We start from the raw sequence: 15971 nt of genomic DNA, 5'->3' as shown, positions 1-15971 counted from the left end.
TTTTTGATGTAGTGTTCCACGATTCATTGTTTGCGTAAAACACCCAGTGCTCCATTCAATACGTGCCCTCTTTAATACCCATCACCGGGCTACTCCATCCACCCACCCCCCTCCCCTCTAGATCGACCCCTGTTTATTTTTAAATGAATCAGACAGAGCTAAGCAATAGGTACCAAAATCATTAAGTGAAAGATTGTTGGAAAACTTTACAGTGAAGAATCAGGCTGTCCCCACATAAACAACTTGAGCATTACTAAAAGTGAAGCCATCTGATCCTATGTGGCTCTTGAGGTGATGAAATAATACGGAGTCTGTAACACCACCTATAGCATGTTCTTGTCAAGAATCTAAAATACAATTTAAGCAAGTCTTTAGATCTAACTTCTAGTCTGCAGGAAATACAGATGATGAAAAAGCAAATTAAACACCACAAAGTGGTGTTTAACTGAAACATTCTACAGAACTACTGACGCAGTTTCTTCAAGAAGCGTATCAAATAAGGGAGGGGGGAATGGAGCACTTCTGCAAATGAAAGTGTAAGAACCATATGTGGACCTTGTTTGGATTCTGGCTTGAAAAAATAATAATTGTAAGAAGACATTTTTTGAGATGAGAGGCAAATCTGAATAGCTCGTACTATAACTTAAGAAATGCGTATTTCGATAGATGTAAAAATGGCCTTGTGGTTCTATAAGAAAATTTTTTTGTGTGTCTTTTAAAGCCTCATGAAGTGGTCAGGATAAAGTATCATGCCTTTTAAAATTTGGTTTTAAATACTCCAGCCAAGGGGCGCCTGGGTGGCTCAGTTGGTTAAGCGTCTGCCTTCGGCTCAGGTCATGATCCCGGGGTCCTGGGGTTGCCTGCTCAGCCGGAAGCCTGCTTCTCCCTCTCCCACTCCCCCTGCTTGTATTCCCTCTCTCGCTGTGTCTCTCTGTCAAATAAATAAATAAAATCTTTAAGAATAAATAAATACTCCAGCCAAGAAATATAAATAAATTAATTAAATAAATTTACAATAGAAACAGCTCCAGCTTATCAAGCTACCCCCTTACACCAGCATAGATAAGAGCTACTTGTTCCTCAGTAGCCACAGGAGCATACTGTCCTTGCTTCAGACACTCAGATGCACATCACGACTCAAGAGTTGGTTGAGTGGCGGCACGGAGGTCAGAAGTGAATCAGGCAAAAGCAGCAACTTCATGATTAAGAGCCAATTCCAGCTTCGTGGCATCTGCCACCTGCTTCATGGCCCTGGTTTGGGCAGCAGATCTGACAAGGGACACAGATGAACCAACACTAATGGTAAGGCAGATAATTTTGTAGAACATTTCTGTTTCCAAGAAGATCTGTCGGTCAGGGATGGAAATGATATTCATTGGATCATAAGCGGACACATCACCTGCTGTGTTTCTATGAGTGGTAAAGCAGTCAAGGAGCCACTACCAAAGGAATCCTTCATTTTGGCTGCTCTCTCCCAACAGATGGGAGTGCAGGTAGAACACATCACCAGGATAGTCTTCACAAGCAGCAGAGATGTGACAATAAGCAACAGACTGTTTGGATAACTCATCATAGGTGAGTGAAGCATGTTTGCCATTATCCTTAAAATATTCTATTGAACAGCCAGAATAAGGAGTCAGGTACTGATGTGGGGCAGAATCAGTAGCAGCAGCTGAAACCACAACGGTGTACTTCATGGCATCTGTAAGTCTCTTCACCACCTGGGCAACAGTGGATCTCTTTGGACCAATAGCAATGTAGATATAGTACAGCTTCTTCTTTTCACCAGATCCATCACTGAAACATTTCTGGTTAATGATTATGTCAATCTTTGATGTTTTGCCAGTCCATTGGACACCAATAATCAGCTCAGGTTGACCAGGACGGACCAATTAGCACCAAGCTATCCACAGCCTTAGTGCCAGTCTGCACTGGTTTCTGCACAGAGATTAGAGGAATGATCCCAAGTTGGCGCTTTCAGGCCAACTTGCCTGTGGTTCTGAGAACCAACTACCAATGGCACTTACCACATGACCCAACAGCTTCTCACCAACTAAAACATCCACAATGGCTCCTGTCTTTTTCACAATATCTCCTTCCTTAATTAGTTTTCATTTCCAAATACACCACCACCAACATTATCAGGTTCCAAGTTCAGATACATATGCTTCAAGCTTGGAAGAAAACTCTACCATTTCTTCTGCTTGAACATTCCTCAGCCCATGTACTTGAGCAATACCATCACCAATACTTAAAACACATCCAGTCTCTTCAAGGTCAGCAGAGGTATTAGCTCCAAGAATACACTCTTCAGACCCAGAGGACACCCCAGCAGCACCAGTCTTCTGAGGACAGGTGTTAGAGGCATGGAGGTTCCTTGTGACAACTAAGGATGATTGCCAAGCATTTTTGGAGACCAGACCAGCCTTCTGAGAGAGGATGAAAGCCACAGCTCAAGCCCAAGGCCATGTGCACAGACATTTTTTTTTCTTAAAGTTTATTTAGTTTTTTTTAGTGGGGCTCAAACTCTCGACCAAGATCAAGAGTCACATGCTCTTCCAACTGAGCCAGCCAGGCACCCCCAGATAGCATCTCTAGAGCTCTCCTTAGGTGGTTCCTCTCCAGTTGCAGCCTCTGAACTGACTCCCAAACAAATATTAACCTAAAGAAATTACACTAGTATTCTGAGATAGTATATTAGTATTATGAGATAATTACATGAGTATCAGACAAAATACACTTTTAAGAAAAAATTCTTATTATGGATAAGGAAAGTCACAACGTAAGAATAAAAACAATAATTCATTAGAAAGATAAGACAATTTTAGGGGCACCTGGGTGGCTTAGTCATTAGGCGGCTGCCTTTGGCTCAGGTCATGATCCCAGAGTCCTGGGATCGAGCCCCACATGGGGCTCCCTGCTCCAAGAGAGGCCTGCTTCTCCCTCTCCCACTCCCCTTGCTTGTATTCCCTCTCTCGCTGAGTCTCTCCCTGTCAAATAAATAAATAAAATCTTTTAAAAAAAAAGAAAGAAAGATTAAGACAATTTTATATATATTTTTTAAAGATTTATTTTATTTGACAGAGAGAGTGCATGTGGGCACATGCATGAGTAGGGGGAGGGGCAGAGGGAGAGAATCTTCAAGCAGACTCCCTGCCAAATGCAGAGCCGGATGCAGGGCTTGATCTCATGACCCATGAGACATTGACTTGAGCCAAAATCAAGAGTTGGATGCTCAACCAACTGAGCCACCCAGGTGCCCCTATAATTTTAAATTTTTAACTTTTTTTTTTTAAAGATTTTATTTATTTATTTGACAGAGAGAGAGAGACACAGTGAGAGAGGGAACACAAGCAGGGGGAGCAGGAGAGGGAGAAGCAGGCTTCCCGTGGAGCAGGGAGCCCGATGCGGGGCTCGATCCCAGGACCCCAGGATCATGACCTGAGCCGAAGGCAGATGCTTAACGACTGAGCCACCCAGGCGCCCCTAAATTTTTAACTTTTTATTATGAAATTTTGAAACATATACAAAGGTAGGAAAAAATGGTACAATGAACACCTCTAAATCCACTACTTAGATTCAACCATCATTAACATTTACATTTTGTCACATTAACTTTATTGCTTTATCTATCTATATTTTTTATTAGTATGGTTGAGCTGTTTCAAAGTGTCACACCCTATGACATGTCATGCCAAAATACTTTACATATCTAAAAAAAATGACATTCTCCTATCTAGATACAAGGGTATAATCACAACAACATAAAAATAAATCCTTAATTTCATCTCATATTACCATGTCCTCAAAATGTTACATATAGCTCATTTTTTCATAGCAGGATTCAATCAAAATCATCTATTGTATTTGATTGTTATATTTCTTAAATTTCTTTTAAACTATACTATTACCTTTCCTTCATTTTTAGGAAATCCCATTTCTTTTTTTTTTTTAAGATTTTATTTATTTATTTGACAGAGAGAGACACAACAAGAGAGGGAACACAAGCAGGGGGAGTAGAAGAGGGAGAAGCAGGTTTCCTGCAGAGCAGGGAGCCTGATGTGGGGCTCGATCCCAGGATCCTGGGATCATGACCTGAGCCGAAGGCAGACGCTTAACGACTGAGCCACCCAGGCGCCCTGGAAAACCCATTTCTAAGAATCTACCCCAAAGATAACACCAGCAAAATTTTTTTAATTTATTTTTTTTTATTGAGGTATAACTGATATACAACATTATACTAGTTTCAGGTATACAACATAATGAATGATTCCACATTTGTATATATTGTGAAATGATCACCACAATAAATCTAGTTAACATCCATCACCATGGGGCGCCTGGGTGGCTCAGTCGTGAAGCGTCTGCCTTCGGCTCAGGTCATGATCCCACGGTCCTGGGATGGAGCCCCGCATTGGGCTCCCTGCTCCGTGGGAAGCCTGCTTCTCCCTCTCCCACTCCCCCTGCTTGTGTTCCCTCTCTCACTGTCTCTCTCTGTCAAATAAATAAATAAAATCTTAAAAAAAAAAAAAAAATCCATCACCATTCATAGTTACAGAATTTTTTTCTTGTGAAGTGATTTACTCTCTTAGCAACTTTCATATATGCAATATAGTATTATTAACTGTAGTCACCATGCTGTAAATTACATTGCCATGACTTACTGATCCTATTACTGGAAGTTTGTACTTTTTGATTCCCTTTACCCATTTTGCCCACCCCCTAAACCCTGCCTATGGCAACCACTAGTGTGTTCTCTATATTTATGAATGTGATTTTGTGTTTTTCTTTGTTTGTTTTGCTTTTTAAATTCCACATGTGAATGAGATCATAACCAACAACAAAAAAATTTTTAAACACATATGTACAAAGTTATTCCCTTCAGCACTATTTGTTACAGCAAAAAGACTGGAAACAAACCAAACATCCATCTACAGAGGACTAGTTGCATGAACAGCTATATTATGAAGTCCTATGCAGCAGTAAAAAAAAAAAAAAAGAAAGGAAGGAAGGAAGAAAGAAATTAGGAAAATCTCTTGAATGCTGCTATGAAATCATCTCCAGAATATATTGTTAAAATGCATAAATCACGTCACAGACAATGTGTATAGAATCCTACCTTTTAACTAAGAAATAATCAAAGAACAAAACATAAAAAAAGAGCAAAGTAAAAACAAATAAAAATAAAATCATTACAAATCATACTGTATATATTTAAAAAATAATAAGATATTAACAACTTTATGCCAATAAATTTGAAAATTTAAATGAACAAGAAAAATTTAGGGAAAGACCAACTTATTAAAACTAACACAAAAATAAAATCTAAATAGGGCACCTGGCTGGCTCAGTTGGTAGAGCATGTGGGTTGTAAGTTCAAGCCCCATGCTGGGCATAGAGATTACTCAAAAATAAAATCTTTTAAAAAGGGGGCACCTGAGTGGCTCAGTCGTTAAGCGTCTGCCTTTGGCTCAGGTCATGATCCCGGGGTCCTGGGATCGAGCCCCTGCTCCGCGGGGAGCCTGCTTCTCCCTCTCCCACTCCCCCTGCTTGTGTTCCCTCTCTCGCTGTGTCTCTCTCTGTCAAATAAATAAATAAATAAATAAATAAATAAAATCTTTAAAAAAAAAATCTTTTAAAAAGTAAGTAAATAAGGGGCGCCTGGGTGGCTCAGTTGGTTAAGCAACTGCCTTCGGCTCGGGTCATGATCCTGGAGTCCCGGGATCAAGTCCCGCATCCGGCTCCCTGCTCGGCAGGGAGTCTGCTTCTCCCTGTGACCCTCCCCCTCTCATGCTCTCTGTCTCCCATTCTCTCTCTCAGATAAATAAATAAAACCTTTAAAAAAAAAAAGTAAGTAAATAAAATAAAATAAATAAAATGTAAATAGCTCTATACCTATTAAAGAAAATGAATCCATATTTAAAGACCCTCCCCAAAAGAAATCTCAAGGCCACACCCTTCACTAGCAACTTCTTCAAAGTTAACAAAGAAATAACATCAATCTTATACTCTTATATAGAATACTTCTCAGTTTGTTTTATGACACCAGAATAAACTCAATACCAAAACTAAAGGAGGACTTATAAGGAAGGAAAACTACAGACCAATTTTCCTCATAAATCTCATAAATCTATTGTTTTAAAAATCCCTAAATCAAAATAGCAGCAAATTGAATCTAATAACACATAAAAAGAATAATACAACTTTGAAAGCAAAATTGGTTCATGTTTGAAAATCAGTCCGTGTAATTCACCACATTAACAGAATAAAAGAAAACCAGACAAACTGACAGGAATATGAAGTAGAAATTAAAAACTAATTCTTACCAGGTACCTGAGAGTTGTATAATAAATCTATAATACAAGCCAAAAAATACACAATTATTCCCAGGGAACCAGTTAGCAGCTTGGTTTAGAATATTGCCAAGGAACAACTCTCTCCTCTGGGCTAGTAGGCCTTACTTTCTTTAGAAGTAGCAACGAGACGACTTTGGGGACATCAAAAGACAGAGACCGGTCAAGGATCATTCTATGAGTCTCTTTATTCTCTTTCTCAAAGATAATGCTTTTTCATCCCTCCGCTGGTGGGATAATCTTTTTTCCAGTGTATGCATGAGCAGTTCGGGACTCACATTATTTTACAAGTTTGCTCACAATCTACAGTGAAGTTCTCCCAGGAGCACAATGGGATGAATGTTTCAAAGGAATGAGGTCCTAGGACCCTTCTATTAGCTATTACCTACCCTGAGCATGAGGCAATGTGAAGACATCCAATCAAAACTCTATCACCAGTGAGAATGTAAAATGGCACAACCACTTTAGGAAAAAAAAAGTGTATCTTAATACACTTACCATATGACCCAGTAATTTTACTCCTAGGTATATATCCAAAAGAAATGAAAACCTATGTTCACAAAAAGACTTCTATTAAGGAAGTTCCAAAAAAAAAAAAAAATTCATAGCAGCTTTATCTATAATAGCTAGAAACAGCCCAGATGTTCATCAATAGGAGAGAGACTATACAAACTGTGTTACATTCATACAATGAAATACTACTCAACAATAAACAAATTACTGACACATGCAACAGCATAACTGAAAATCAAAAACAAGATGATGAGGGAAGGCAGCTAGACACAAGAGTACATACCATATGATTCCATTTATATGAAATTCTCGAATAGGTGAAATTAATCTATGGTGGAAAAATTTGCCTTGGGGGCGGAGTGATGGGGAAAGATTTGACGAAGGAAAGGTATGAGGGGCCTTTGGTGTGATGGTAATGTTCTATATAATAGGAGTTTGTGGGGGGCGCCTGGGTGGCTCAGTCGGTTAAGCATCTGCCTTCGGCTCAGGTCATGATCTCAGAGTCCTGCGATCGAGCCCTGCGTCAGGCTCCCCACTCAACAGGGAGTCTGCTTCTCCTTCTCCCTCTCCTCCTCCCCCCAATCCTGCTCACGCTCTCTCTCTCCCCATCTCTCTCTTAAATAAATAAATAAATAAAATCTTAAAAAAAATAGGAGTTTGGGTAGCAGGTTAATCCATTTGTTGAAACTCAGCTAATGTACACTTAACATTTGTGCATTTTATTATATATAAATTTTACACCCAATGAAAAAACTTTAAATACTGAACTCTAGCTAATGATATGCATGCTAAAGTACCTCAGGGGAAGTGTGCTGATAACTGTAATTTGTTTCAAAAAGCATAAACAAATAACATGGATTCATAGATGTGGTAAAGTATGACAAAAAATTGTAAAATCTAGATGCTGGACATATTTCAACCTTGCTGCAGGTTTGAAATGTTCATAATAAAATGTTAAAAACAAAGTTAAAATTCTGTTGCCTTTTTTGAAGCAGATACAGTGAGGAAGCTTTCTCTAAGTACATATATTAAGAAGCAAGCAAGTGTAATTTGTGGAAAGAAAGGGACTTGTCACAGGAAATTGAAAAACATAAATTTTCATTCCTTATAAGCAATATGTATATTAATATTCAGGATACAGTTCTTAGTGTGGCTTAAAAATATTAGTTGAGGGGCGCCTGGGTGGCTCAGTCGTTAAGCATCTGCCTTCGGCTCACGTCATGATCCCAGGGTCCTGGGATCGAGCCCCGCATCCGGCTCCCTGCTCGGCGGGAAGCCTGCTTCTCCCTCTCCCACTCCCCCTGCTTGTGTCTCTCTGTCAAATAAATAAATACAATCTTATTTTTAAAAAAATCAAATTTTCTCAACTTCCACTTTAAAAATCTGAAGTATTTTAAAACAATCAACTTCAAAATAATATTTATTTTCTTTATTAAAATATAGTGACTTTTTTACATAGAAATAACTAGGATAAAAGGTTTGATAACATCCTACTTAAATTATACCCATCTATCACAATATATTCAATATTTACTACATGCCAGATACTGTCCACTCAACACTTTTGGACTGAATCTCCCAGTTCAGATTTGAAGAAAAGAGCAAAAGGGGATGTTTTCCCCCTTTTCAAATGCATGAAGATGAAAACTTTATCATTCTAGAAATCAAGGGCAGAGCAGCCGGGTGCTGGGGACCTGGCAGTCTCTGAATATACAGAAAAGGCTCCTACTTTAGAAGGGGTGGTGAGGGAAGGCTTCTGTGGAGGTGGTGTTTCAGCTGAGACTTGAAGAATGAGAGGAAGCCACTCATGCAAAGAGCTGAGAGAAGAGCGTTCCAGACAGAGGCAAGAGCATAAATGACTGACTGCTGACACAGAGCCCACAAGTGATATGAGATCCCAAAGAAGAAAGATCAATCCTTTGAGGTTGGGAACCAGAAACTTGGAATCCTAAGTAGGTAAAATGAGAGAGCACATCAGAGAAAAGGACCAGGTATTCCAGGCAAGGAAATGGAAAGGAATACTAGTTATTTTGGTTTTGCAGAAGCAAAGGAAAATACTTTCCTTCTGGCCTGAGTTGTGAAGAAACCAATTCTCCCCACTTTGGCACCAGTGTACATGAAGCGTAGACCCCCCGAAGAAGACAGGGATGCAGGTGTAGCTTAAGTCTTCTTGAGGGTAAAGGAAGGATCCAAGGCCATCATTTCCCTGGTGAAGTTACCTGAGTCCTAATCAACAATAAGAACAATTGCCTCCTTTTAGAGTTGTGGCCTGGGCTTCCTTTTTAGCCTCAGGAAAACTTTATCATTCTAGAAACACAGGGCAGAGCGGAAGTGACTTCTGTGGTCTCTCAGCCCCTGAGCTGAGGATCTGTTATCAGAAAAGTCACTTGTTTTAATCAGAGAAAGAGCTACCTTTCTTCTGCTCTTCACCATGGTTACTTAGTACTGTATTAAAACCCAATATTGTTTTTAATACATGATATTTAGGAAAGAATAAAAAGAATTAAGTCATCATGCAGAGAGACAGGAAGTGATTTTTATCTTAAAATTCTCAAGAGTCATACCATTTTCCCTGGGAGACTTTAATTCCAAGCGCCACTTAGTTATTTTCCAGAGCAGAAAATGACAGCAGCCTGAGGAGAAAGAGAACAAACTACACTAATTTATCAAAACCACCCTCCCCGCAACTTCTACCTGCCTTCCTCCTCCAAGTGATTCTTTGCCTGGAAGCTAAGGGGAAAAGGATATTTGTAGCTAAAAGGCATTCTCAGAGTTAGCAATAAGCAGTCTTTACATTCTTTAAAAAAAGATTTTATTCATTTATTTGACAGAGAGAGAGACAGCGACAGAGGGAACCCAAGCAGGGGCATTCTTACATTTTTAAAGACATCCGGTTCAGGGGAAGACCAAACAGCTGCCCTTTTATTACATGGGACAAGTAATAATGGACAATGCTAAAAACAAGGAGGACTTCCATGTCACTTTTTACCTCACTCTTCTACAGAGATGTCAATTCCAGTCTGACGACCAGTGTGTGGACCAGAAAGAAAAGAGGTGGATCCAGAGCTTCTGCAATTTAAAATGCTATCAAATCTTGGGGTGACTGGGTGGTGCAATAGATTTGAGGGTCCAATTCCTGGTTTCGGCTCAGGTCATGACCTCAGGGTCTTGAGATGGAGCCTCGCGTCAGGCTCCGCACTCAGCACAGAGTTTGCTTGAGGTTCTCTCTCCCTCTTCCTCTGCCCCTCCCCCCCTCAAATAAACAAATAAATATTTTAAAAATAAAATAAAATGCTCTCAAATCAACAGGCAAGCTTTGGAGAAATGGCTAGATGTTTTTAAGGCTTTGTTAATATTTTAGAAAACTCAGGAGATACTATGTGAAACTCTTAAATCAGACACGATCAAGTCATTGAGACCATCTCAGGCTTCTTCCAGAGTCATCAAGTCCATCTGTAAAACCTAAGGAGATTACAAGGAGGAAAATGGACCAAGAGTGGAGTTGACTCCCACTCTGTCTAGCCTCTAGGAACTGGAAAATGATAGAAATATTTTGGCCCCAGAAAAGTCCCTACCCTAAGCCTTGCAAATAAAATCTTAGTACTAGATTTTACCGTGACAGAGAACTGCTGTAGGTGAGTTGATGGTGCCCTGAATCCCATGGTGGGCACAAGAAATGGCCCTGAGGGTAGACTGAGAAGATTCTGTTTGCCCTGGAAGAATCTGCACTAAACCAATCCCTCCCTTCACTTTATTCCAAGATTGGACGTAAGAGACACTACTGTGGCAGGCTCGTTTATAAACTCCCAAATACAATAGCCTGGTGCTCCCAACCAGTTCCCCAGGAATGGGTTCACCTCCTATGATCCCTAAACCCTGGACATCCTGGGCACCAGAATCCTGGGTGGGGAGCTACCATCAATGCCTGGGCACCAAATGCATATTGTGTGATTCCCTGCAGACTGTGCTCGCTGCTGACCCAGGTCTTTAAGAACAAAGTAAGGAGTGGAGAAGCAGATCTCTCTTTTGAATCAAAGGAGAGGAATTCCTATGTCCTAGAAACAAGATGGAGTGTACTGAAGCCAAGATTAGAATAACAAAGGGTAAGACATGGTGGTCAAGAGCACAAACTCTGGAGACAGACCCTTTTGGGTTTGAATCTCTGCTGTATGGTCTGTAAGATCTGTGACCAGAGCCCCCATATCCAGTTTCTCTGCACCACAGTCCCTTATCTAGAAAACGGGGGTAAGAGAACCTCACAAAGTTGTTTTGAAGATCAAACATAATACTATACCATGAAGAGCAGAGTATAGGGCACAGTCCTTGGTAGATGCTCAATAATCATTCTGAATGGGGGGCATTATTAAAAACAAATCCTGGGGCACCTGGGTGGCTCAGTCAGTTAAGCGGCTGCCTTCAGCTCAGGTCATGATCCCAGGGTCCTGGGATCGAGCCCCACATTGGGCTCCTTGCTCAGTGGGGAGCCTGCTTCTCCCTCTGCCTGCCGCTCCCCCTGCTTGTGCTCTTTCTCTCTGTAAATAAATAAAATCTTTAAAAATAAATAAAAATTTAAAAACAAATAAAAAATAAAAACAAATCCTCTAAATCCTTCCCTGCTGTAAAGCTTTCCTCCCAGGGCACGTTCCAGTTTTGAATAGTTTTAATACAGGAGGTGTAGAGCTTCCCCCAGGAGCTAGGCCAATCACCCTTACCTGGCAGAGGTCCCCTTTCTGTGCCCTCCTGCTTCACTCATCCACTCAAGGCTTTTGGACTGAAACTCCCAGTTCAGATTCAAGGAAAAGAGTAAAAGGGAATTTTTTCTCTCCTTTTCAAACTCATGAAGATGAGAAACAAACAAGCAAACAAAAAAAACCCATTTATCTCGAAACTGAACATAACCTAACCTTATGTGTACATTTCCAACACCAGTGGCTCAAAATGTTTTGTTCCCTCAAGCCTTGATACCATGTCTACCATTATACCCTCCCACCTAAAAAGACTCCTCAGAACCACAGTTTAATTCTTTGCCTGAAAAATTGGTAAATATTAAAGGGTGGGAAGGTGGATGAATTAAGCACCTGAGGGATAGTTAAATGAAAAATGATTTACTCAAATGAACGATGCTGCTAATCAACAATTAGAAGCAATGTGAAGTTATATTTGATCTAAGGATCTAAGGACTCAAAGGAGGTCCTAAAGTCATTCTGGAAATATGTTTGAAAGATACAGACATTGGTAAAACCTGGAAAGCATTAATTTTTAGAAAAATCTTCATAGCCTAACTTCCTTACTTAAATACAGACTAATATTACTGAGCCAAAAGGTGCAAAATGACAAACTTGATCTGATTAAGCACAAGTCGGACTACTAACCAATCGCCTCCCAGCTCTCTAACCAAATTATGGATTAGCCACTCTACACTGTATTCCCAGTCTTTTCCCTACTCTGCAAAATGCTTCTAGTCTGCTGTTTATGATATAAAATAAGGTCTGAGGATGATCAACCATTTTGGATTTTCCGTCCTTGTAGTTCTATACAAATGGAGATATTTCACCACTTTGTCTCCCCCAAATGGCTATTAATCACATTTTACTGGATCACCCACTACCACCTAAAATAATGACAGCATGGGATAATGGAAAGAGAACAACCTTTAGACTTGTCCCATACCTAGGTTTACATCTTTTGTTTGCAAACAAAATATCTGATAATTGAGTGAAAGATATATCAGCTGTAATATAGCCACGCAATAGAAAAGCCATGAAAGTTACATACTTACTGACCTGGAAAGAAGTTCATACGTTATAAAGAATGTTTGGTATAATTTTTTAAAATATAAATGAAGGTATAGATGCACAAAGCAAAAGGTGTAGAATGGCTTAGTAACTACTTTTTTTTTTTTTTTAAAGATTTTATTTATTTATTTGAGAGAGAGAGAATGAGAGACAGAGAGCACGAGAGGGAAGAGGGTCAGAGGGAGAAGCAGACCCCCGCCGAGCAGGGAGCCCGATGCGGGACTCGATCCCGGGACTCCAGGATCATGACCTGAGCCGAAGGCAGTCGCTTAACCAACTGAGCCACCCAGGCGCCCCAGTGACTACTTTTTAACAAGTATTTATCAGGCACCTATTATGGGCCAGGCACAGTTGCTTATGCCCAGATTCTATCAGTGAACAAAATGAAGTCCCTGTCTTCATGGAAGAGGCATCAGAAAAAACACAATACATTAATATACAATTCAATGTTAGGTATATCACAACTATGAAGAAAAGTAAAACAGTAAAAAGAGTGCTAGAGGCTGCTAATTTAGGGAGATCGTCAGAGACAACTTTCCTTAAAAAGTAACACCTGAATGTTGGGGGGTGGGGCATGAAGGTATCTGGGAATGAGAGTTGCAAGTAGAGGAATATTGTTTCAAGTTGCTGAGGCAAAAGCATGCATGTATGTCCCAGCAAGAGAAAGTCAATACGGCTGGAGAGGAATTAAGAAGGAGGAGGGTAGTCAGAGATGAAGTTAGGAGGCAGACAGGAGCAAATTAGGGTTTTTCAGGCCACAGTGAGATGCTGGATTTTAAGTAGAAATGGCAAGACAATAGAGAGTGTGGGCAGGAGAGATGAGATTCACATTTATATACTAAAGTGTCAATAGCAGTTACCTGTAGGCAGAAAAATTTCAGATCTGTCCCCCCATTTTGGTTTTCTGTATTTATTCTCATTTTCATATTCATTTCTTTCTCTCCCCTCAAGTTCTTTAGCTCTCTCAAAAGATGAACTCTATCATTCCCCCAACCAAAAGTTAAGAATCATTCAAGGCTTTCAATTATTTAAAAAATAGTTTCCAGGGGCGCCTGGGTGGCTCAGTTGGTTAAGCGACTGCCTTCGGCTCAGGTCATGATCCTGGAGTCCCTGGATCGAGTCCCGCATCGGGCTCCCTGCTCGGCAGGGAGCCTGCTTCTCCCTCTGACCCTCCCCTCTCTCATGTGCTCTTTCTCTCTGTCTCAAATAAAAAAAATAATAAAATCTTAAAAAAAAAAATAAAAAAGTTTCCACTAACTCATTCATTCATTCATTCATTCATTCATGTCTCTTTCATTACATCATGTCCCCTTTTCAAGTAAAGGGGACTTCTCTAAAAAAAAGGAAAATAATATAACTACATCCATAGCTAGTCAGCTGAAAGTGTTTGGTCAAAAACAGAACGCTGTTTGCAATGAAACCAAACATACAAGTCAGAGGTTCCTATGTAAGCTATTAAGCCTTCTGAGACAGAATTAAGTAAGATGAGGCAGATTCTATAAATCCAAAAGAAGGAAGAACATGGTGTCACTAGAAAGGCTGACCTGAGGGGCGCCTAGGTGGCGCAGTCCATTGGCTTAGGCTCAGGTCATTATCTCAGGGTGGTGAGATTGATACCCACATTGGGCTCGTGCTTAGGGTGGAGCCTGCTTGGGATGCTCTCTCCCTCTCTGTCAGCACCTCCCTCTCCCCACGTGCGCATGCTTCTCTCTCAAATAAATAAATCTTTAAAAAAAAAAAAAGAAAAAGGCAGACATGAGCCTCTGTAGTCTACCTAACTCCACAGTCAAGGTCCTAAGTATTTCTTGAAGACAAATGAGACCCAAGTTACCATTAACTATGTGAAATAATGTTTAAATTACTTCTTTTGCCAGTATACTGCTTAAAGATATTCTGAAATAACCCAAAGGAACTCTGAAATAAATTTGAAAGTTTTTAGTATGTTTAGTGATGCCCTCTATGCTGATGTCCTGATTAAGATTACCTGAAAATAGAAATACTATGGAATGACTTTTAAAAGCTCAACAGTAGGGGCACCTGGGTGGCTTAGTAGGTTAAGTATCTGACCCTTGTTCTGAGATCATGCCCCACATCAGCCTCCACGGCCAGTGGGGCGTCAGCTTGAGGGTTCACTCTCTCCCCCTCCCTCTGCACCTTCCCTCCTCAAATACATAAATAAATCTTTTTTTAAAAAAATGCAAAATTGCCTTGTTCATGATAGGAGAGTCTGAGTTCAGGAACTGATGGGACCAAGTCTGGGGATTATGGTCGGAGGTGGTTCCTAGGTTTGTACCCTCAAGTTGAAGTTTACTGTTGAGTTTTTATTTTTTAAAGATTTACTTATTTATTTTAGAGAGAAAGAGAGCACGAGTGGGAGGGGCCCAATCTCACTACCCTGAAGATCCCAGGACCCCGAGATCATGACCCAAGCCAAAACCAAGAGTCGGCCGCCTAACTGACTGAGCCACCCAGGTGCCCCTTCATTGTGTTCTTTCGAAAAAGTTATCTGCAGTTGATAGAACAAAACCCAAAATTATCTAAGATTCCTTTCAATCATTTACCACTTACTAAATGTACAACCACCATTAAAGAAAAAAATTTATAACACTTGGTAAGTACAAATAATATATTTTATTGCATCCCTGAAAACAAAAATGAAAAACAAAAATGTCCACATCTAATAAGACTGAACAATTATCCCAAACTTCATCTGGCAATGGTATAGAATTAATTTCTTCACATAAAGATAGAGTATACAGAAAAGAGTTTAGAAAGCTACCTTTCATGAAATAATATTTTCTCATACTTATTTTAATAAAGCATTATAATTATTGCTACTATGTGTGGTAGCATATTATAATAACAAACAATACAATATCCAAAACTAAATTCAATATAGCCTAAATCGAGAAGCTACCTGCACTTAAGCAGTTATTATAGAGAATAAATACTATGAAATATAGGGCACCATACGGCAATTAAATTTGCTACAAAGGAAATTTAAATAAAGGTGTACTTTGCTCTATCCTAGAATTATCCAAGATTAGGATCTCTTGTGCTATATACAATAGCTGTTTTCCTGAAAAGAGAATCAATCTTCATAACTTAAATTATATTTTAAATGCTCTTAATTGTTTTTAAGTGGTCATTATATAAAATGAATACCTAATGTATCTGTTACACAAATCCACAATTTCATAAAGCCAGGCACTCTTATATAATGCCAACATTTCCAAGCACTTTAATGCAGCACAAATACCTTTATTATATACACCTGGCTAAAGACCTTAAGCATCCCAGTCTCACAAAT

The 15971-nt window shown here is 39.7% G+C and overlaps 1 pseudogene; it reads right to left on the bottom strand.

Moving 5' to 3' along the window:
* Positions 1-1010: 1010 nt before the first annotated feature.
* Positions 1011-10528, bottom strand: LOC110579910 (annotated as a pseudogene).
* Between the last annotated feature and the right edge of the window lie 5443 nt (positions 10529-15971).

This window comes from Neomonachus schauinslandi, chromosome 12 (genome assembly GCF_002201575.2).
Source record: "Neomonachus schauinslandi chromosome 12, ASM220157v2, whole genome shotgun sequence".
NCBI lineage: Eukaryota > Metazoa > Chordata > Mammalia > Carnivora > Phocidae > Neomonachus > Neomonachus schauinslandi.
This window is presented reverse-complemented; position numbering and strand designations above follow the sequence as displayed.